The sequence below is a fragment of the Sus scrofa genome, chromosome 14 (genome assembly GCF_054392235.1).
Source record: "Sus scrofa isolate SSC_HxYL_T2T_F1_AM1 chromosome 14, Sscrofa_HxYL_maternal_Yorkshire_Landrace_v2.0, whole genome shotgun sequence".
Classification (NCBI taxonomy): Eukaryota; Metazoa; Chordata; class Mammalia; order Artiodactyla; family Suidae; genus Sus; species Sus scrofa.
In genome coordinates this window covers 121,723,385-121,745,268 of record NC_139396.1, presented here as the reverse complement: position 1 = coordinate 121,745,268, position 21,884 = coordinate 121,723,385, and the positions used below count along the sequence as shown (strand labels likewise).

At 39.3% G+C, this 21,884-nt stretch overlaps 1 protein-coding gene across 7 annotated transcripts in view; it reads left to right on the top strand.

Moving 5' to 3' along the window:
• Positions 1-21,884, top strand: part of LOC106506084 (uncharacterized) — a 214,946-nt gene that overhangs the window by 29,716 nt on the left and 163,346 nt on the right. For 2 of the 7 annotated variants that reach the window (XM_084996695.1, XM_084996698.1), the window contains one exon: positions 16,413-16,851. The exons of 1 other annotated variant lie outside the window; for it this stretch is intronic. The gene's annotated coding sequence lies outside the window, so the exon portion shown is untranslated. Of the gene's footprint in view, positions 1-2,540; positions 7,315-9,302; positions 15,281-15,588; positions 16,852-21,884 lie in introns of those variants that run through there. 4 more of the 7 variants (XM_084996697.1, XM_084996694.1, XM_084996696.1 and 1 more) reach the window with 4 other exon arrangements.

Here is a 21,884-nt window from a genome sequence, read left to right as displayed (position 1 = left end):
TGGATCTTGTTCCTCAGAATTGCTTTGGCAATTCTGGGTCTTTTGAGGTTCCATATAAATTTTTGGATTGTTTGTTCTAGTTCTGTGAAACTCATTTGTTTATTGTTTATTTTTATTTTTATTTTCATTGCTCTAGGTGGTAGATCAAAAAAGATATTCCTGAAATTTATGTCAAAAAGAATGTCTGCCTATGTTTTCCTCTAGGGTTTTATAATATCTGGCCTTACATTTATGTCTTTAATTCGTTTTGAGTTTATTTTTGTGTATGGTGTTGGAGAATGTTCTAATTTCATTCCTTTACATGTAGCTGTCCAGTTTTCCCAGCACTGCTTATTGAAGAGACTGTCTTTTCTCCACTGTATATTCTTGTGTCCTTTTTTAATGATTAGTTGGCCATAGGTGCATGGGTTTCTCTGGGCTTTCTTTTTTTTTTTTTTTGTCTTTTTTTTTTTTTTTTTTTTTGTCTTTTTGCCATTTCTTGGGCTGCTCCCACGGCATATGGAGGTTCCCAGGCTAGGGGTCTAATCAGAGCTGTAGCTGCCAGCCTATGCCAGAGCCACAGCAATTCAGGATCCGAGCCGCGTCTGCAACCTACACCACAGCTCATGGCAACGCTGGATCGTTAACCCACTGAGCAAGGCCAGGGATTGAACCCGCAACCTCATGGTTCCTAGTCAGATTCGTTAACCACTGCGCTACAATGGGAACTCCTCTCTGGGCTTTCTATCCTGTTCCACTGATCTATATTTCTGTTTTTGTGCCAGTATCATACTGTTTTGATGATTATAGCTTTATAGTATTGTCTGATGTCAGGGAGCCTGATTCTTCCAGCTCCGTTTTTCTTTTTTTCAAGATTTCTTTGTCTATTAGGGGTCTTTTGTGTTCCTATTCAAGTTTTTTTAAAAAAATGTTTCATTCTAGTTCTGTGAAAAATGCCATTGGTTATTTGATAAAGATTGCATTGAGACTGTAGATTGTTTTAGGTAGTGTAGTCATTTTGACAATATCACTTCTTCTAATCTAAGAGCATGCTATATCTTTCCATCAGTTTGTGTCATCTTTGATTTCTTTTATCAGCGTCTTATAGTTTTCAGAGTATACATCTTTTGCCTCTTTAGGTAGGTTTATTCCTAGGTATCGTATTCTTTTTGATACAATGGTATATGGGATTGTTTCCTTAATTTCTTTTTCTGATCTTTATTATTAGTGTATAGGGTTGCAGAAGATTTCTGTGTATTAATTGTATCCTGCAACTTTATTGAATTCATTGTTGAGCTCTAATAGTTTTCTAGTAGCATCTTTAGGATTTTCTATGTATAGAATTATGTCATCTGCAAGCGGTGACAGTTTCATGTCTTCTTTTCCAATTTGGACTCCTTTTATTTATTTTTCTTCTCTGATTGCCATGGCTAGGACTTCCAGAACTATGTTGGATGATAGTGGTGAGACATCCTTGTTTTGTTACTGATCTTAGCAGAAATGCTTTTAGCTTTTCACCATTGAGAATGGTATTTATTGTGGGTTTGTCATAGATGGTCTTTATTGTGTTGAGGTATGCCCACTATGCCTACTCTCTGGAGAGTTTTTTAAATCAGAAATGGGTTTTCAGCAAAAAAAAAAAAAAAAAAAAAAAAAGGAGTTCCTGTCATGGTGCAGTGGTTAACGACTCCGACTAGGAACCAAGAGGTTGCGGGTTCAGTCCCTCCCCTTGCTCAGTGGGTTAACGATCCGGCGTTGCCATGAGCTGTGGTGTAGGTTGCAGACGTGGCTTGGATCCAGCGTTGCTGTGGCTCTGGCCTAGGCCGGTGGCTACAGCTCCGATTCAACCCCTAGCCTGGGAACCTCCATATGCCGCGGGTGCGGCCCAAGAAATAGCAAAAAAAAAAAAAAGAAAGAAAGAAAGAAATGGGTTTTAGATTTTACCAAAAGCTTTTTCTGCATCTATTGAGATGATCATATGGTTTTATTCTTCAGGTTGTTGATGTGGTGTAACACATTGATTGATTTGCAAATATTGAAGAATCCTAGTATCCTGGGATAAATTCCAGTTGATGGTGTATGATCCTTTTAATATATTGTTCAATTTGGTTTGCTGATATTTTGTTGAGAATTTTTGCATCTGTGTTCATCAGTGATATTGGCCTATAATTTTCTTCTTTTTTGTGGTATCCTTGCTTTTGTCATCAGGGTGATAGTGGCCTCATAGAAAGAGCTTCAGAGTGTTCCTTCCTCTGCAATTTTTTGGAAGAGTTTCAGAAGGATAGGTGTTAACTCTTCTCTAAATTTTTGGTAGAATTTGCCTGTGAAGCCATTTTGCCCTGGACTTTTGTTTTTTGGAAGTTTTATTTTCGAAACAAAAATTTAATTTCAAAAATTTAATCACAGTTTCAATTTCAGTACTGTGATTTTTCTATTCATATTTTCTATTTCTCAGGCCCTTTCTCTCTTCTTCTGGGACCCCGTATGATACAAATGTTTGTATATTTAATGTTGTCCCAAAGGTCTCTTAGTCCTCATTTCTTTTCTTTTTTCTTTTTAAGGCTGCATGGGAGGCTATGGATCAAATCGGAGCTGCAGCTAATGGCCTGGCCACAGCCATAGCTGTAGCCACAGCCACACCAATGCAGAATCTGAGCCACATCTGTGACCTACACCACAGCTCACGGCAACACTGAATACTTAACCCACTGAGGGGGGCCAAGGATTAAACCCGCACCCTCATGGATACTAGTCAGGTTTGTTACCAGTGAGACACAACAGGAACTCCGCATTCTTTTTTCTTTATTCCTTTCTGTGGCAGTGATTTCCACCACTCTATCTTCCAGCTTACTTATTTGTTCTTCTGCCTCAGTTATTCTAATATCAATTCTGTTTAGAGTATTTTTCATATCAGTCATTGTATTATTTATCTTTATTCTTTAAATCTTCTAGCTCTTTGTTAAGAATTTCTTGTAACTTCTCAATATGTGTCTTTTTCTGAGATCTTGGATCATCCTTACTATCATTACTCTGAATTCTTTTTCAGTTATATTGCCTATCTCTTCTTCATTTAGTTGTTTTTGTGTGTTCATTCATCTGAAACATATTTTTCTGTTTTCTCATTTAGTCTAACTTTCTGGGCTTGTGGTCTCCTTTCTACATGTTGCAGGATTGTAGTTCCTCTTGTTTCTGGTGTCTGCCCCTCTGCTGGGTAAGTTTGGTCCAGGGGCTTGTGCAGGCTTTCTGGTGGGAGGGACTGGCATTTGTCCACTGGTGGGTGGAGCTGAGTCTTGTTCTTCTGGTTGTCAGGGCCATATTAAGGGGTGTGTTTAGAGGTGGCTGTGAGCTCAGGATGACTTTAGACAGCCTATCTCGTTTTTATATTTTTTGGTATGAGGGCTGGGGATGGGGGGTTGTTTGATTTTTAGTGGATTTTTTTTTTTTTTTTTTTTTTTTTGGCTGTGCCCATGGCATGCAGAAGTTTCTGGGCCAGGAATTGAACCCAAGCCACAGCAGTGACAATGCTGGATCCTTAACCCACTGTTCTAGGAAATTCCACGAGGGCTATTTTTAATATGGATTGTTGCCACCTCTTTCCTCAATGTATGCTGGCTGTTATCCCCTTGATAGAAGGTATGAATGATGTTTTGGTGACCAGAGCCTATACTGGGTGTTTATTGGAGCTGTGTTTTTGTTCTGCCCTTTAAGGGGTAGTGTCTACTCTCTAGTCGTTGGAGTAGGAGCCCCCAGATCTGTTTCTCAAATGTATTTCTGATCTGTGGCCTGAGGTAGGTGGGATTTGAATGCTCCTACTAGGAGAGGAGCCCCTGAGTATTCCTTCATTGGAGCTTTTTACCTGTGAGTGTTCTCTTGTATGTCATCTTTCACCTGTTGTGTGGGTTCACAAAGAGACTATTGTTGGCACTGCTCTTGGCCCCATCTTAACTGGGCGTATGCTGGCAATTGGCCCTGGTGTCTCTCAGGTGTTTTCACCAGTCCACCAGTACATATCCACTGAGGTCAGGTCCAAGGACTGCAGTAGTCATGCACCTGGGCCCACTGTGGGAACTGTGGAGGCAGCTCAGACTCTGGCCTGGTCCAATTCCTGTATGTACATTCCCACAAAGCCCAAAGCTGCTAAAGCCAGACCTATCTTAGCTGCAGGAACATTTGTTGTCCATTCAGATGTTCCACAGGTGCTAAATTTACAAAGCCGGCAGCAGAGGTGAAAATCTGTGGTTCTCACAGTCAGGAGGAGAGATTTCAGCCTTTTCCTTAGCCATAGGGCCCCTGTGGTTTCAGCCCCACCTCTGCATGTGGGCAACCCACTGGAGACTGCCCCTGAGTCAGTAGGAGCACAGGAGCTTATCCAGGAAGGAGTTGGGTGGGGCAGTGATTCAGGCACACAGCGCACTCTGAGAGAGGAGGGTGGGGTGGCATCTAGGTGCATGAACCTGCCCAGATGGAAGGCAGGCCAGGTAGTAATCAGATATGAGGGCTCACTCCAGCAGAAGCTGGGTGGGACAGTGTTCTGGGCAAGCAGACCAGCCCAGGCAGGAGCCTCTCTCAGGGCCTGCAGAGGCAGGGGTCTGCATGGAGAAAGAGGCTACAGTGGTGGCCCTGCCCGTCACGCACCACTTAACTATGACACTTAGCCTCAGCCACTTGAGCCTCTTACCCAAAAACATTCCCAGTTGCAGTGCTTTGCCCTCCAGCCAACTGCAGTTCTCTGCCCTGTCTGTTCTCTAAACCTTATGTTCTAGCACCCAGCCTCCACCCTTATCAGCGGTCACATGTCTCAGGCTGGGGCAAATAGGGTGATGGCACAGAACATCTGTGTAGTTCTCATTCTGTCCTGCCAGCCACATACCAGCTTCTCTGTTCTCCTCTGGGCCACCAAAGCTCCTTTTCTGTTCCAGCCAACCTCCCTGCTGGTGAGGGGATTTCCCGGGGTGTGAGAACTTCTCTTCCCCTTCAGCTTCCTTCTGGGGGGAACAGGTCCCAATCTGCTTCCACTTCTCTCTCTCTCTCTTTTTTTTTTCCTTCCCTTCATCAGTTACGTGGAGATCCCTCTTGTCCTTTCAGGTGTTTGAGTTCTTGAGCCAGTGTTTAGTAGGTATCCTATTAGAACAGTTCCATTTTTAGATGTATTCTTAGGGTATTTGTGGGAAGAGGTGAGCTCCACCATCTTAATCTCATCCATTTTCCATCTGTTGCCATTCTTCTTAACTTCCAAGTTTCTGTAAAGGGGCCTTCTAATCCTCTGATTTCAGATACCTGTCACCCTTTGGATACCAGTGGACAGAAAACATGAAGAACAGCTCCAGTAATTGGAAGGATTCAAGTCATTGCACCCAGAGAACAATGCTCATTTCGGTTCAGTCATTTTCTTGGGGGAATTGTGGCACAGACAGGTCCTGGATGTGGTGAGGACAAGAGGGAGCTCCAGTCTCCCAGCTTTCCCACTTCTGGCAAACCTCCCCATCCCTGAGGTGGCGAAGGACAACTTATATTTTAAAAAGTTCCAAGATGTTTAATACAGCATTTGATCTGACCCAGTCACTCTTCTAGCTTCATTCATCCCATCCCTTTCCACACTGAAATGGGCAATATTCTTTAAACATATGGTGCTTTATGTTTTTAGGCATTCCAGCTTCTTCTATCAGAAATGCTCTCTCCCCAACTCGTTCCTGTCTTTTTTGCTTGCGGAAATTTTACTGCTCCATCACAGCATCTTAAATGTCATCTCCTATGTGAAATTTTTCTCAGGTCCTCATTCTCAAGCAGAACTGTTATTTCCTCTTGACAGCTATGATTCCTAGTTTAACCTCTATCATAGCATTTAGAAGTGTGAATTTAAATGAGACAAGGACTCTCAAACTCTTGAATAAGGAACTCTTGAACAGTCATGGGTTTATTACTGTTTTAAATATGAAGGGAAAAGAAGGACATTATGAAACTCTTCATGCTTAGTGAAAATATCCTGCAAGCATTTATACTTTTTAGAAAAGGGAGGCTAATCTTTTTGGCCATGCCCATGGCATGTGTAAGTTCCTGGACTATGTATCCAACCTACCTCACAGCAGTGACCCAAGAGAACCTGCTGCACCACAGAAGAACTCTGAGAGAGGCCAATTTAAATATTATTCAAGCAAGAAATTATTGCACAAGTTGACCAATCAGAATTACAGACTTCTACCAATTTACAGACTTCTACCAATTATAAGGCCCAATATACTCAGACATTCAGGTATCTTAAAATATTCTTCTGTTAAACAGAAGAAGGTTAGAATAAGAAGTTTTTTACAGGTTGCATAGAGATAGGAGTGATGATTTTGTGAATGTCCTAAATTCTTTATTATCTCATTAGAACCAGCTTTACAATATTGGATAATGTGTGCTCTTCTGCAGCTTCAAGGGAACATTTTATCCTCTTTCTGAGAGTCTTATTTTGAGATGCATTCTCAGTTATTAGATTAGTTAGAAACTAGAGAAGCCTTGAGAATCCTAAAACTTAACGACATGGCAAAGAAAAGAGCAGGATAGATGTTTAACAAATAGAATATTAGGCATATATTATTTCATTTCCATATCAGAGTCTAGTCCCCATGGAATTAGAACTCCTTGAATATTGGTCCTTATTATTGTTTAACCTTGTACCTTCCATCCATAGCATAAATAGGTTGTTTAAATATTAGAATGTTTTGAGTGGTATAAACAAAACATACCCTTGTCTGTTAAAGGGGAAAGTATAATCATCTATCCATTAGTCAAGTCTCCAATGCAATATTAACTGACAAAGAGCAGTTCAAAGACTGGTCCAAAGTGAGTATCTGGCACATTTCCTGGAATGGGATCAGATTTACTATGAACTTCAAGGAACAGAACTCAAGAGACTTCATTCTGACTCTGTTTGTGTTTTCCTCTTAGTTGAGCAGGCTTCATTATGTTTAAGTACTCTCTAGCTTAAGGACTATTTAAGGACAAGACAATAGGCCCAAATAGAGATGCTCATGCTAAGCCCCCTTCAAGAAACCAAGATGTCCAGTTTCAGTTCTCCCAGAAATGGAATATTAAACTAACCAATCAGGAAGTGTCTGATTACCATTAATTAGGTAATCTGCCTGAAAAAAAACCCTGCTATTCCCTAAAGGGAAAGTAATCTTTCAATAACCAGTCTAATTTTTTTGGCCTAGAATAACTTCCTTCCTCCTGCTCCCTCTGCCTGTAAAAGTCTTTCATTTTTGTACAGCTCCTCAGGGCTCCTTTTTATCTGCTAGATTGGGTGCTGCCTGATTCATGAATCACTGAATAAAGCCTGTAAGATCTTTAAGATTTACTCCGTTGAATTTTATTTTTTAAGAAGTACAAAGCAGCTAACACATGTAGTCAGATTTCTTTATTTCTTTTTCAATGCTCCCTTTCTTTGGCACCCACATATAACCCACTGAGTTCAGAGGAACTGCTTAAGTCTAGAGCATCCCAATTTATGGTCTTACCAGTCCAAGGTAGCATCCCAAACCTAAGACCTTTCTCTTAATTTATTAGAACTTACTTATTTTTCCTGTTCTCCCAGGGTTCTGCCAGCTGACTGGCTAACATGATAAACTGAGCTAATGTTGCTATTCATCTGAGGTACCATTTGCACTTGTACCAAGGTCCAGTAAATGATTAATGTGGGACATATTGACACGAGTAGAGACATTTTATGTTAGAAAAAAATATTTAAAGCTGTCTTGGGATCCTTAAAATCTGTTTCCTAGTATTCTCTTTATTCTGAACTTGCATCAACTCAAGGCCTATAGAAGAACCTTCTTTCTGTTTCCTCCGAATTTCTTTTTTGTGGCCATTAGTCGCAATGATGGACTTTCTGTAATCTTTTCTTATCAGCCGTACGCAGGTGGTTCATATGTGAACTTTCCAGTTTAAACGTTCCAATATAAACCTGTGAAGGGCTTGGTTCCCATAGACACTTAGCAACTAAAACCCAGTCAGTATTCTGGTCTAACCGAAATAATTTATAGATTACCAACAATGCATGTTGGGTGGCAGAGAAAGTGAATTCATTTGGAACTTACCTATTTCCATTTTAAGAACAACCTTGGAAAAGAATGAAACCTCATTACTATGCGCTTAAAAGTGAAAAGGAGGGGCTGTTCGGTCTTAAATTTTGTTATCTCAGCCAGGCACGTATGAAGAGTCAAGAAGAAGCCTTGGTCCTTTAACTGATGTTTGAATCATATCTTCCAAACCATAAAAGGTTCACAGGGGACTCAGGGGTTGGGGAGTGTCTCCTTCATCCTCTTTAACGTGTCCCCCAACACTTAAAGGGATGTGGCTCCTTCAGTCTCTCAAGGCCACCCATTCCCTTTGTACCCCGTCTCTTCTCCCTCCATTCTACATACAGCCCCTGAGTTTCTTTAACCCAGTGATTCTCAATCCATACTATGCATTAGTATCTCCTAAGGAGTTTTTCAAGCTTATTAACATCTAGGCCCCACTCCTAGAGGGTCTGATTCATTTGATCTGGGGTGAGGGCTTGGGGACTTTTTTTTTTTTTTCCCTTAAAATTCTACCAGGGCAATGAACAGTCCAGATTGAGAACCACTGCCCTCTACTCCTCTCACGTGGGCCCCATCACTTTATCCAGTTAACCTTACCAGTCAGTCAGTTCCGTCGGTTCCATTCCAGATGAAATGATAATCACTGGAAGTTTAGAAAGCAGTAGCTTCAAAGCCACTGTTTCCCACTTTGACCAGACAGACTAGACAGAACTCCTCTAGGCATTTCTCTCTTCATTACTGTGCTGAAACAGCCACTGTCTCTTCCACCACCTTGAATTACTTAACCATTACCCCTTGCCTCAGTACATGTAGGTAGTAGCCTTTGAATTTGATCCTGGAGTTCCCATCGTGGCTCAGCAGAAACAAATCTGACTTGAAGCCGTGAGGATGCAGGTTCGATCCCTGGTCTCGCTCAGTAGGTTAGGGATCCAGCGTTTCTGTGAGCTGTGGTGTAGGTCACAGATGCGGCTTGGACCTGGCATTGCTGTGGCTGTGGTGCAGGCCAGCGGCTACAGCTCTGATTCAACCCCTAGTCTGGGAACCTCTATATGCTGCAGGTGTAGCCCTAAAAAGACAAACAAACAAACAAACAAAAAAAGATCCTATACTAACTCGATAAGTATATTTCTTAGCCAAGAAAATGTGACTTCATTTAGTCCTTTGTAATTTTTTTTTTTTTTTTTTTGTCTTTTGTCTTTTGTTGTTGTTGTTGTTGTTGCTATTTCTTGGGCCGCTCCCGCGGCATATGGAGGTTCCCAGGCTAGGGGTTGAATCAGAGCTGTAGCCACCGGCCTACGCCAGGAGCCACAGCAAAGCGGGATCCGAGCCGCGTCTGCAACCTACACCACAGCTCATGGCAACGCCGGACCGTTAACCCACTGAGCAAGGGCAGGGACCGAACCCGCAACCTCATGGTTCCTAGTCGGATTCGTTAACCACTGCGCCACGACGGGAACTCCAGTCCTTTGTAATTTTCCTAGGGATTTTGAAAAGGCAACATTGACTTTTTATTCTATAATTAAGAAATTGAAGCTCAATAACAATACAAAGTTTGCTTGTGTATATGTTTATATACTCCTACATTTTAGTTACTGTATTTGTAACCTTTATATTAGCCCTTAAAATATAAGTTTAATTTGTAAATTCTTTTCTAGTGTTCTCCAGAACTCTCTCATAAGTCACTGGCAGCATCCCTTTGGAATATAAAACACTGAGGAGCTTCTTCAGACAGAATCATCAAAAATTTAAATATTTAATAGGCTAGTGGCTACTTATCTTTGTTACTGTTGTAGTGGTGGTATAGTTCCCGCTTCTTTATATACCGAATTTAACTTTTAAACCAAGATGGATTTTTTTTAACCCTGCCATTCAAATTGAATCTGGGCTAACTTGTTGAAATGGTGTCCTGTTATCTTACGAAGAGAATTGTTAGATGCCGACTAGAAAAAAGTTACTTGGTATTAATTGCATCCATCAGGGAAAGCCTCTTTTTTCCTTTTTTTAATCATAAAGTAATATGCTATATTCAGGGCCAAAGCTTTAAATTAAAATAAAGCCCTTGGAGTTTTGCATTTGGAAATACACAACCAGGTCTGCTAGGATAGGCTTTTGGAGCAGATAGTAGAAAAAAATCTCTCGCTGGTACTAAGTGACATTGGGCAAGTTATTTAACCTCTCTAAGCCCTTGGTTTCCACATCTACAAGTGGGATAATATTAGCCCTCTTACAGGGTTGTTGGGAAAATTAAATAAGAGAAGGAATATTTGTAGAGTACATAGTATTTAGCAGGATAAATAATTGGAATCTAATGTTGTTTATATCCAAAAATAATGTGTGCGTTCATAGTAATAACTTTGTTATCTATACTATACATCAAAGGTAGTTTTGCCTATAAGTATAAAACATCTCATTAAGTTGAGTTCTAAAACCTAAGCAGCAAAACAACAGCCAAGGAATATATCACTGTAGCTCTGACCTTTTCTCAGTTTCTAGAAGACACTCAATCTCCTTCTCACCTCAAGGCCTTTATAGTTCCATCACTTTGATCTGGAAAGCTTTTACTCAAGCTGTTTATAAGGATGACTTCATATCTTTTAGTTATCCCATTAATAACACCCCCTGAAAGAGGTTCTTCCTGTGGCTAAATTAGGCCCTCCCTTCCACTAGTTACTATTACAGCACCCTGTTTATTTCCTTCTGAGAGGTTGTTGCAACCTGAATTACTTTACTTGATTACCATCATTCTCTTCACTAAGCTCTGCAAGATCCAGAGCCATGTCTATCTTGAGGAACACTGAAGGCCCACTGCCAAGTATATACATGTTGAATGGCCAATAAATATTTGTTGAAACTCTTAATATTTGTATTAACAGTTGTTAAAAACAATTGTTTATTACATTGTTCAAGTCCTCCATTTTATAGATGAGGAAGATGAAATTAAAATGTGACTAATGTCACAGAAATAGTAGGAAAGCCCAGCTTCCAACAGTCATTCCAGGGTGTTAAATCCTGTGTCACTGGCCAATGCTGAAACCAAAACACCTCTGACTGGAACCCAGCCAGAACCTAGACTGGGACTTGAACCCACGGATTTTTAATTAGAATCACTCACCTGGTATCTGGACTTACTGAGGCTCAGGTTCTTTGTGTATCAGCCCAGAAGGAATTCATCGAGAGACAAAGTGATAGGCAAGAAATAGATTTATTAAGATAGGACACTTGTGAGAGATGCAGGTGGGCAGGCAAGGAGTCTCTGCCCCGAGGACTAGGTGGGCTACATTTTTATAATCCAAGGAAAGTGGGGAGGGGGAAAAGACATCCTCTTCTTCATTCTTTGTATAGACCTCAGGCTTACATCATTAGCTCCTCCTTCTTATTGGGTAAGTGAGTATTTTACCCTATGAGGTCACACTAGGACTGTCATGGTGCTTATTCAAATCAGCAGAAGGGTGGTAACATGTGCTAAAATATGTTGAATCATCTCAGGTTTCCATATAATGAGGGAAACCTTTACCTATACTTTGGAATGTCATCATACACTTAAATTTCTGTCCTTGGCCCTAAGGGTCATTATCTTGTTGAACTTGAATGCAGGCCTCCTTTTATCTTTCTTTTAATGACCTGAGGCATATCTTGTGCTTTTATTTATAATTTTATAGTTAAACAAGGATGCTTCATTCCATGACATTCTGATGGGTTTCTTAAGCAATTATTAACTTAGTGATCTCCCAGAATTCCCTTGGTTTCCCTCTTTATGGTCCACTACTGGGACTTCTGCAACTACCTGTATGACTATCCTACTCTATCCCTATCAGTACTACCACTGCATCAATAAACTCTCCTTTTCTCAACTTCATATTCTACCTTCTTGATCCAACACCCTTGAGTCCACCTCCAGGCTTATTCTCTGGGTTCCAATGATAAATTTTAGCCAGATCCTGCAGGTCCTTTGCCATATATTTTTCTCTTCCCTTAGTAAACTCTGCATTTCCCTAGTTGAGTCATATTAAATTTTGGTCCTAGAATTAGCTGGTGGCCAAGAAAGAAGGCAAACTCTGAGCAGGGTCAGCATTATTTTGTAAGATTCTTGACCTATCCGAAGCTTCTATATAATTGTCAAGAAAGGAGAAATTATTCTGTCTTCCAAGAAGAGTGGGCCACTGTTGTAGGTCCAGAGTATTCAAAGGAAACTGGGTTATCAGGGTCTTCAAGTGTGTCCAATAGTGTTGGGCTACAAGGCCTGTACTTGCTCAGGCTTCAAGACCAAAGAAAGCCTGGAGTCAGCTATAGAGACATCAATCAATGACTTAATAGGTAAGGGGAGCTTACATTTCTGAAGCAAAGTCCTAGAGTGACACCCCCACAGTATGCAGTAGTCAGTGGGCAGGACAAGGCAGCAGTCTTCCCTCTGGGGGGGAAGGGGAAATTACCATTTATAGGGGGAATTGAGGTCAGGTTAGCCAATTGGTTACTAGGGAAACTAGGAGAGAGGCACACCCCTTACCCCTTGATAACTACAATCACAAGCTGGGACCTGGGGCAAGTATGCAGAAAGGTCAGTTATGAGGAAGGTGAAGCAGTCATGGGTTGAGCAGGAGATGTACAGAGAGCAAAGAACAGCCACTTTGAGTGGCCTGACCATACAAGCTTCATGGTCCTACTCCTTTCCTATGAAGGCCCTGACTCTGTAAAAGGGACTTGCCCAAGCTGGGAATTCACCTTTTCTAAAGTTTTGCCACTGTTAATTTAAGGCTTATTTCTGGTCTTCAGCTCAGTCTGCCCTCTGTCAGTGATAAGAGAGGGTCATTTTAAAAGCTGCTAACAAGGCCCTTTGACTCACATTTGGTTTCAATTGATGCTTAATAGCTCTCCCTGTTCCTGTCATCTACACTGCTCAGTATATCAGTGGCACTTAGCAACAGCCTCCTGATTCCATAATCTTTCAAGCTACTCTTTCTTCTGTACTGTCAAATACTAGGCACAAATTAATGCTTCCCCTTCTATCTAGAACCTATCTCCGCACTGTAAGTGAAACTGTTAGCAGTTGTGCTGCAGCAGCATCCCACAGGCTATCTCCAGTGAAGAAGAGGTCCTCATTAAACCAGATGGCAGGGAGTTCCCGTTGTGACGCAGCGGTTAACAAATGCAACTAAGAACCAAGAGGTTGCAGGTTCGATCCCTGGCCTTGCTCAGCGGGTTAAGGATCTGGCGTTGCTGTGAGCTGTGGTGTAGGTTGCAGACACGGCTCGGATCCCGAATTGCTGTGGCTCTGGCATAGGCCAGTGGCTACAGCTCTGATTAGACCCCTAGCCTGGGAACCTCCATATAGCACAGGAGTGGCCCGAGAAATGGCAAAAAGACAAAAAAAAAAAAAAAAAAAAAAACAGATGGCAAATGAGAAAACTCCAGATTTTCATCCTTACACTCAGATTTATAGGACTACCAGTATCAACTATCTTAGGCTAGGCTCTTGGATCAGGCTCTTGACACCTAGACTCCTGTCCAAATGACTTACTAAAGGCGCATTCTCCAGAAGAAACCTGAAGGAGAGGGATAGAAACAGAATAGGACAGGAAAGGAAGCTGGCAAAGATGTGAGTTCAGCTAAGTCTAGCTTCAACCTGCTCCCACAAGGAATTCAGGAGGATGAGTGGCACCAACATTCTGAAGGATTAGTACTCACAGGTCGATCAGTCATTGGCTACAAGCTACCCCTGAGGGAAGGATGTTATCTTCCAGCCATTTTTTGGAATTGTTGACTTGAATCAGTCCTTAGGAAAGGGATGTGAACTATTTGCAGCCAACACTTAGCAGCTAGGGGATCCATTCAACAGTTCAGTGAAGGGATTCTGAGCATGGCATCAAAAGTGTCTTAGACAAAGAGGCATTTCAGTAGGAAGAGCACTGAACCCAAAAGGAAGCAGTCAGATACAAGAAGAAATGGTGAGCCAAGAAAATTGTAAACACCTGGGTATATCTAAATATGCACTCTTATAAACAATGATAACAGGAGTAATGATGGCTAATTTGGAGGTGAAGGTTTAACTAAAAGGTAAAATTAAAGTAATAAACATTAGTAAGGAATATGGGGTGATAAAGTACTAAAGGTTTCTAAAGCCTTTCTAATTTTGAGGTGAAGAGTAAACATATTGATTAAATTTGGACTTCATTATGTCAAGTTATGCTTGTTAGAAATTTAATAGAGCTCCCAGGTATAGAGGATAAACTAAGCAGATGCATCAGATTTTGTTCTTGCCAAATCCAGTTAAAATGGCAATGAATTTTTAAGGCCCGCAAAATAAGGAGAGCTGGGAGATTTAAAAAAAAGAACAAAAATTTGGAAACTTGAAAGATGATGGATGAGTTGTAAAGGATTTAGCAGACCTCCCGCAATTAAATTACGTTGCCAGAAGCAGGAAAGCCAAGAAGCAACTGGTTTTACACTAAAAATTTTCAGTCTCAGGAACTGGCAGGATCTAATTCATCTGGAAATTAGGTGAAAAAGAGAGACTGCAATCAGGATGATTCATTGAAAGTTTATTTAAGAAACAGATCACCCGATCCCTTCCAACTAAGGGAAGCTTCAGTACCGCTCCTCTTTCATGATAGGCATATTCTCAGGAGAAAATAAAACAGGTTTCTGGCTGGGGAATCCCAAGGAGGGTCAAAGTTGGGGGAACCTGTAGAAAACAGTGAGATGAAGAGAATGTATTCACACTGGAGCCTTCTCTACTCAACTATCTTGTTTTACCCTTTTTTTTAAATAGCAGAAGCTAGAGTTTCACTCTTCACACAGAAGATTGAAAGAGTCTTATCTGACTCTTTTCTAAGGAAAAAAACTAAAACCAGTGACATCAGAGTTGCTGTAACTAAACTGTCCAGCTAGTGCACTCTACAGTGATACTAACTATCCTCATTAAAATAAGAAATTAATTAAACCAAGGAGGTAGAATACCAAGGATATAGGACAGGGGATGCAGGAGAGTGAAGAAAGTAAACCCAGAATGATAGTGAAGGGAGAGTCCCAAGGTGACAGACATATAAAAGGCATAATGACAGGATGAAAGCCTGTCAAAATAAACTGAAAGATACTTCATCAGGAAGATAGAGTCAATGAATCTAAATACCTCAAGATTTAGAGAACTGGTTAAAAAAAAAAACAAACCTGGGGATTAAATTAATGATAAGTATGGAAAAGTAACCAAAGATAAAACAAGATAGTTCCAGGGCAAGTAAAAAGCTATTAAGGAGGGAGTTCCCATCGTGGCGCAGTGGTTAATGAATCCGACTAGGAACCGTGAGGTCTCGGGTTCGGTCCCTGCCCTTGCTCAGTGGGTTAACGATCCGGCGTTGCTGTGAGCTGTGGTGTAGGTTGCAGACACGGCTCGGATCCCGCGTTGCTGTGGCTCTGGCGTAGGCCGGTGGCCTCAGCTCCGATCGGACCCCTAGCCTGGGAACCTCCATATGCCGCGGGAGCGGCCCAAGAAATAGCAACAACAACAACAACAACAAAAAAGACAAAAAAAAAAAAAAAAAAAAAAAAAAAGCTATTAAGGAAAGAAAATAATAGTTTCCTACATGGCTCAGCTGTGGGTAGTTTTTGCATACTCATATAATGTAAACATTATAATTAAAAGATAATTTGCTATGACCATATCATGAGGATATGAAAAAAAAAGAAGATGCATGTGTGATGGAAGTAGTCATATTCCATGGTGGGAAATCAATAGATAATACCAAAACTGCAAGTCAAGAAATAAAAGTAAAGGCATGCTTTTTTAGAGACTGGAAATAGATACCAACATAACCAGTGAAAGAAATAAAAATAATTGCCTCAAGGGAAGAGAGAAGAGATATAAGTGATGTTTTTCCTAATAAACCATAAGAAAGTATTTTACATTTTAAACTCTGTGCTTTTTAAAAATTTGATGCAAACAAAATCTAACCACTTTGTGCCCATTAGAATGGCTATCATAAAAAAAAAAAAAAACCAGAAAATAACTAGTGTTGGTGAGGCTGTGGAAAATTGGAACCATTGTACATTGCTAATGGGAATGTAAAATGTGGAAGTTAATGTGGAAAAGTTTGCTGGTGTCTTGAAAAGTTAAACCTAGATCTAGTACCATATGATCCAACAATTGCATTTCTAGGGGTTCATCCAAAAGATGAAAGAACCAAAAGCAGAGATTCAAACAGAAATTTCTATACCAATGTTCATAACAATATTTATAATAGCTAATATATAGAAACAACAGAAATGTTCATCAATATATGAATGGATAAACAAAATGTGGTAAGTATACATACAATGGAATATTATTTCGCTTTTTAAAAGGGATGAAATTCTGATACATGCTCTTTCTGAACTCAGGTTCAGCTGCTCGCCGCTTGAAAGCCAATACTCAAGAGAGATGAGTGTTGGTTGGAAAGAAAAGGTTGTTTTATTCAAGAGGCCCACAACCTGAGGAGAAGGCAAATTCCTGTCCAAAAACCAACTCTGAAAATTCTGCTCAACCATGAAAGTTTTTAAAGGGAAGTGGGGGAGTCCCCCTTGGGGCTCAGCAGGTTAATAACCCAACATAGTCTCTGTGAGGATGCAGGTTCAATCCCTGGCCTTGCTCAGTGGGTTTAGGATCTGGTTTTGCCACAGACACAGCTTGGATCCAGCGTTGCTGTGGCTGTGGCTGTGACTGTGACGGTGGCTGGCAGCTGCAGCAGCAATTCAACCCCTAGCCTGGGAACTTCCATATGCCACAGGTATGTCCCTAGAAAGAAAAAAAAAAAAAAATAAGTAATGACAAGAACTGAAAGAATGGAAAGAAATTATATAACTTCCAAACCAGTATTAAAGAAAAAAAGTGATCAGTCTCTTAGAAAACAGGAAAGGAGACTAGAAGAAGCAAAGCAGACACATGGTAATTAAAGAAAGTGAAAGAATAAGATCTAACTTGCAAGCCTCTGGGGAGATATTTAAGAAGAAAAGCGTTGAGAAGACTGTGTGGATAATTGTCTTCAGTCAAATAAACTGATTGCCAGCAATGAAAGGTGAGAAGGACCCCAGTGCTAAAGGGCCATATTGACTCTGAGAGAAGGTAAGACTAGCTCTCTGCATGGGCCCTGAGAACTAGACGGTAGGTGGTGCTATCTGCTTACACAGCAAGGTTGCTCTCCAGAGCACCAACCTAGTGACTGAAAAGGAAATTAAAGTCTAAAGAGCCATTCACTGCAATGGGACTTTTCCAGCTGAGTATTCATAACTTGAGAAATACCTGCATTTCAGTATTCAAGACATCTCTAAACATTTTAATACCCAATATATCAACCAATATTTAACCAGTACTAATGATATGCCTCCAGTGAGCAAAAGAAATTCCAGAGTGAAATAAACCTAATATATCCTGTGCCACCATTCAAAAACAATCTGTAAAAACATCAGATATTTATAAAATTGTTCACCTACCTCTTGATTTTCTGTCAACTGAATATCAAGTATACTTTGTCTCAATTTCTGACCTTCAAGATAAATATTTTATTTTTATTACTTTCTGGTTTTGTTTAATCACTGTAATTATGATATTATATTTTACTATTGTTAAAGATGGAGAGCATTTCAGTAACTTTATAGATTAATAAATGTTTGGAAAATCAAACAACTAAAGATGAGGAAAAGGATAACCAGAATAAATAACAAAATATTAAAAATAATTCCTGATTATTATTTTTGTGTGTAAATTTTATGGAAATACTTGATCATTTTAATTCTTTATGTTTATTACTGATTCTATTTTTTTTTTTTTTAAATGTCTTTTCAGGGCCGTACCCATGATATATGGAGGTTCCTGGGCTAGGGATCCAGTTGGAGCTGTAGCCGCTGGCCTAGGCCACAGACACAGCAATGCCAGATCTGAGCCACATCTGCGACCTGCACCACAGCTCAGGGCAACGCTGAATCCTTAACCCACTGAGCAAAGCCGGGGATCAAACCCGCCACCTCATGGTTCCTAGTCAGATTCGTTTCTGTTGTGCCACGACGGGAACTCCTACTGATCACATTTTAACAGATAGATTTAAATGTCCATGTATGGAAAAATGACTGAAAGGAAAAAGGTAAATTCTCTCTGGGAGATAAGATTAACTATGTTTTCTCAGTAATCTAGAATGAACATGAATCACTCTTTTATTATGAATTAGGTTTGATTTGGATTTTGTTTTTTAAATTAGACCAATATGTTTTTTAAAATTGGACTAGCATTTTCAGGAAGGATATAAAGATCAACTGCCAAACAATGTCTTTTATCACGTGTCCTTCCTAAGAACTATGTGCAGTTCTAGGTACTTGACAGCGACTTCTCTTGAAAGAATAAAAGAACTGTCATGTGAAAAATAAAATATTTTATCATTCTAACTTTGGTAATGAAAAGTGATGAAGGGAGATGTATGCTTGGCATCTAAGGCCTCCTAGAGGAATTTGAAGACATTAAGAAGAAAGATTACAGGCTGTGGAGGTTAATTCTAGAAGAACAAGTTTAATAGTGAAAATAAATAAATTGTTTTAGAGATACCATGGCTTAAAAACATGTGAAACCTATCAAACAGAAAATGAGGACAGGCATGAACGAAGTACCTCGTATGCAAAATGACAAATGTCTAAGACAGAAATATCTCCACTCAAGATAAGGATGCGTCTCAGTCTGGATTAAGGAAGCATTTAATCATGGAATAGAGTGGAAGAACTTGCGATCTCATGCCTTTCTCCTTGAAGGAGCTAGAAGAAATAGCTCTAGTGTTAGAATAAATTTATAAATAAGGATGATTCCAACAGTCAACATAAAACTGAGAATTATACCTACCTGTAAAATACCTGAATACATATTAATATTCACCAAAGTAATGTGAAAAATGAGACAATGTCTGTGATTATCTGATCTATATTTGTATGAATGGAATATGGTATGTTGTGGGTTCTGGGCTGGATCCTTGAGAAAATGAACCTAACAACATTGGGGGAAAAGGAAGATTGGAGAAAAAGGGATATGGGAAGTCTTAAAGTTTGGGTGTCTCTGATATTTGTTGGGATATGTGTTAGGTAATGAGTACTGGAGGCAAGAACATAGAGCTTCAGGAAGTTACTAGCACCGAGAACCAGATATATGCCCACAGTAAGAATTCACTGACTTCTTGTTTCCACCCCAAGACAACTTCAGGACAATCATTTTTACACTCAAAGTAGCTTTCCTTCTTAAAAGGGTCTTTTTTGGAAGATTCTGAAGGAGAGGTGAAAGAGAAACAATTATGGCCCAGAGGTCTGGAGGAGGAACTCCAAGCCAACATTTTACTAAATCCTGTACCATCTCAATACCACCACCCTTTTATTCAGTGGGTAGAAGATTACTTAAGGGGTGGGAGCCAGCATGAGCAAATACAATTAGGAGATTATTATTACCATCTTTATCTCATCATATCCCCAAGCATTTCGAAGCAAACTGATGAGGGCAGTAGGAAATTGCTTTGGGGAAAGGCTTGCACACTGGGACTCACTGCAAAGGTAGAGATCTGAGGGCATGATCTAAATCTAGATAGCCTTAAAAGGTACAGACAAAGAGACACTGTCTGATCACCAAATCCCAGCATAAGAGGAAGGGAAGAAGTTTGAAGAAGCTTTTGAGTAAATAAAATGAGAGCAGTAAATTGAAGAAACTCCTTACTCCAAGTAGTAGTACAGGCTGGAAATACTATTTATTTTGTTCAGATGATGGATATGCAATGGGAATAAAGTCAGTCCCTGCTCTCACAAGTTTCATGGTCTTAAATGAGAAGATAAATTTGAAATAATCCCATAAGTGTTTAATTCAGTTGTGAGAAATAAGAAAAAAGAAAAAAAAGGATATTGTTATATGAAAATTCTTTAAAATATAACAACATCCTTAATACATTGCCATTGATTTCCATATTGAAAGGTTTTAATGCCTCCTTCTCTAGTTTCCAGGTTTATTAGAAGTAGATGGTATGTGAACTTTTCAGATAAAAGAAATGTTTCAGTGTACATTTATCACTTCTTATGTCCTTTTTTTCCTTTAAAAGAGTGATTATCGGGCAAGGAATTTAGGAAGAAGGAGCTGGAAAATATTTATAAGACTCAGGAACAAGGCTGTTATTCCAATTGCAAGGTTTCATTATAGGCACTTAAATAGAGTTAAAGACAATTAACAGTGTGTGTAAAACCAAAGATGCTGCCATTTGGCTGAACCTAATCAATATTTGTTTACCATATTTTAGTTTTTCTGCATGTAGACAGGCATTTTATTTCCCAGGTAAAATTAATGTCCATAACCAAAAAAGCCTAAATTGTGAAATGATTTTATTTAAATCAGTCTTTTCTGGTTATTGAACATTTCATACGAATAAATTAATCTTTATGCACATGATGGCTTATCTGAAATAGCTTCCTAATTCTTTAAAATGTCAAAGGCATTTTTTTCTAGCATAGAAATTCTAAAGACATTTTCTATTTATTAGCAGAATAGGAGAATTAATCTTATCCTAAGCAAAAGCAAAAATATAATTAGGTGAATCAAGAAAAGTGTGACATTTGCCCATGAACTCTTCTTTCTGGAAATATATCTATTTTAAGAAATCATAAGACTGGATCAAGACAAAAATATGAGAAAGTATTAGGCTCTAACTAGTTACTGTTAAGTATTAGGAAATGAATGTGGTTTGTATCTGTGACTTTTTCAAGATCTATATAAAATAATTAAAGCAATGATAAAACACAAAGCTATGTCACCTATTAGTAGCAATTTATATCACTTGTTGTGATAAGTGTTAGATGAAAGGCTGCTTTTACCTGATTTTTTTCTCATGCTGTCATTCTCCCTTTTGAGCTCTAAGTTGCACCTAGTATGGAATTTACCACACTGCATGTGCACCTAGTTATGGTTTACTTCGCTTAGAGCCTAAAAATTGATTGCTCTAAAGCATTAAAATTTTAAGAGCTCATGCTCCAACTTGCTCCCCAACCTTAAACTTGCTAACTTTCTAGCTCTAGGATAAATTTGTTAAAAAATAACTGTGCATAAATTTTCATTGGATTTCAGTTTGCTACTACAGGTCTTTTGTTTTTATTTTCTCAAGTAGAGAATATTTACCAAGTTTATTACATTGGAGAGCCTGATCCCACTGCAAATATTACGCTTAAAAAAAAGACAAAGATATTTTTCACTGTGGAGGGAGCCATTGTACAAGATTTTATAATGTGTTGGGGGTAAAATTTTGAGTGCCTGAAATATGCTTCATATCTGTATTCAGCTTTGTGTGTGTGTATCTGTGTGCATGTAGAAAATGCAAGATAAACTAGATTCAAAGAAAATGTACCAACAATGTTTAAAGTGCTTAATTTCTGAGAATGGGGATTATATGTGGATATTTTTTCTTCAGCATGTTTCTCATTATTTTCTAGATTTTTTTTTTTTGCAGTGAGCATACCTTACTTCATAATGAGGAAAAAAACAAAACAAAACAGTTATTTCCCCCCAAATGATTGAGCACTTTGTATGAGCACGGTACTGCACTAAGTAATTTGGGGAATAAAAGGGACAGACTTCCTTCCCTTTTGGAGCTTTCAATAAGACCAAATCAGTTGATATGCTATGTGGTAATCTTTTATTGCCTGTTATGTAGCAGATAACCCTTTTTACTTTACATACTCTACCCCCTTTAATCCAAACACACAGAAAATATATGTTCACTTGATGGTATATTATTTAGTAATTTCAAATGATGATAAGGAACAAGGACATGTATATTTTAAATAGTTTAGTTAAGTTACAAACAGGATAAAAAC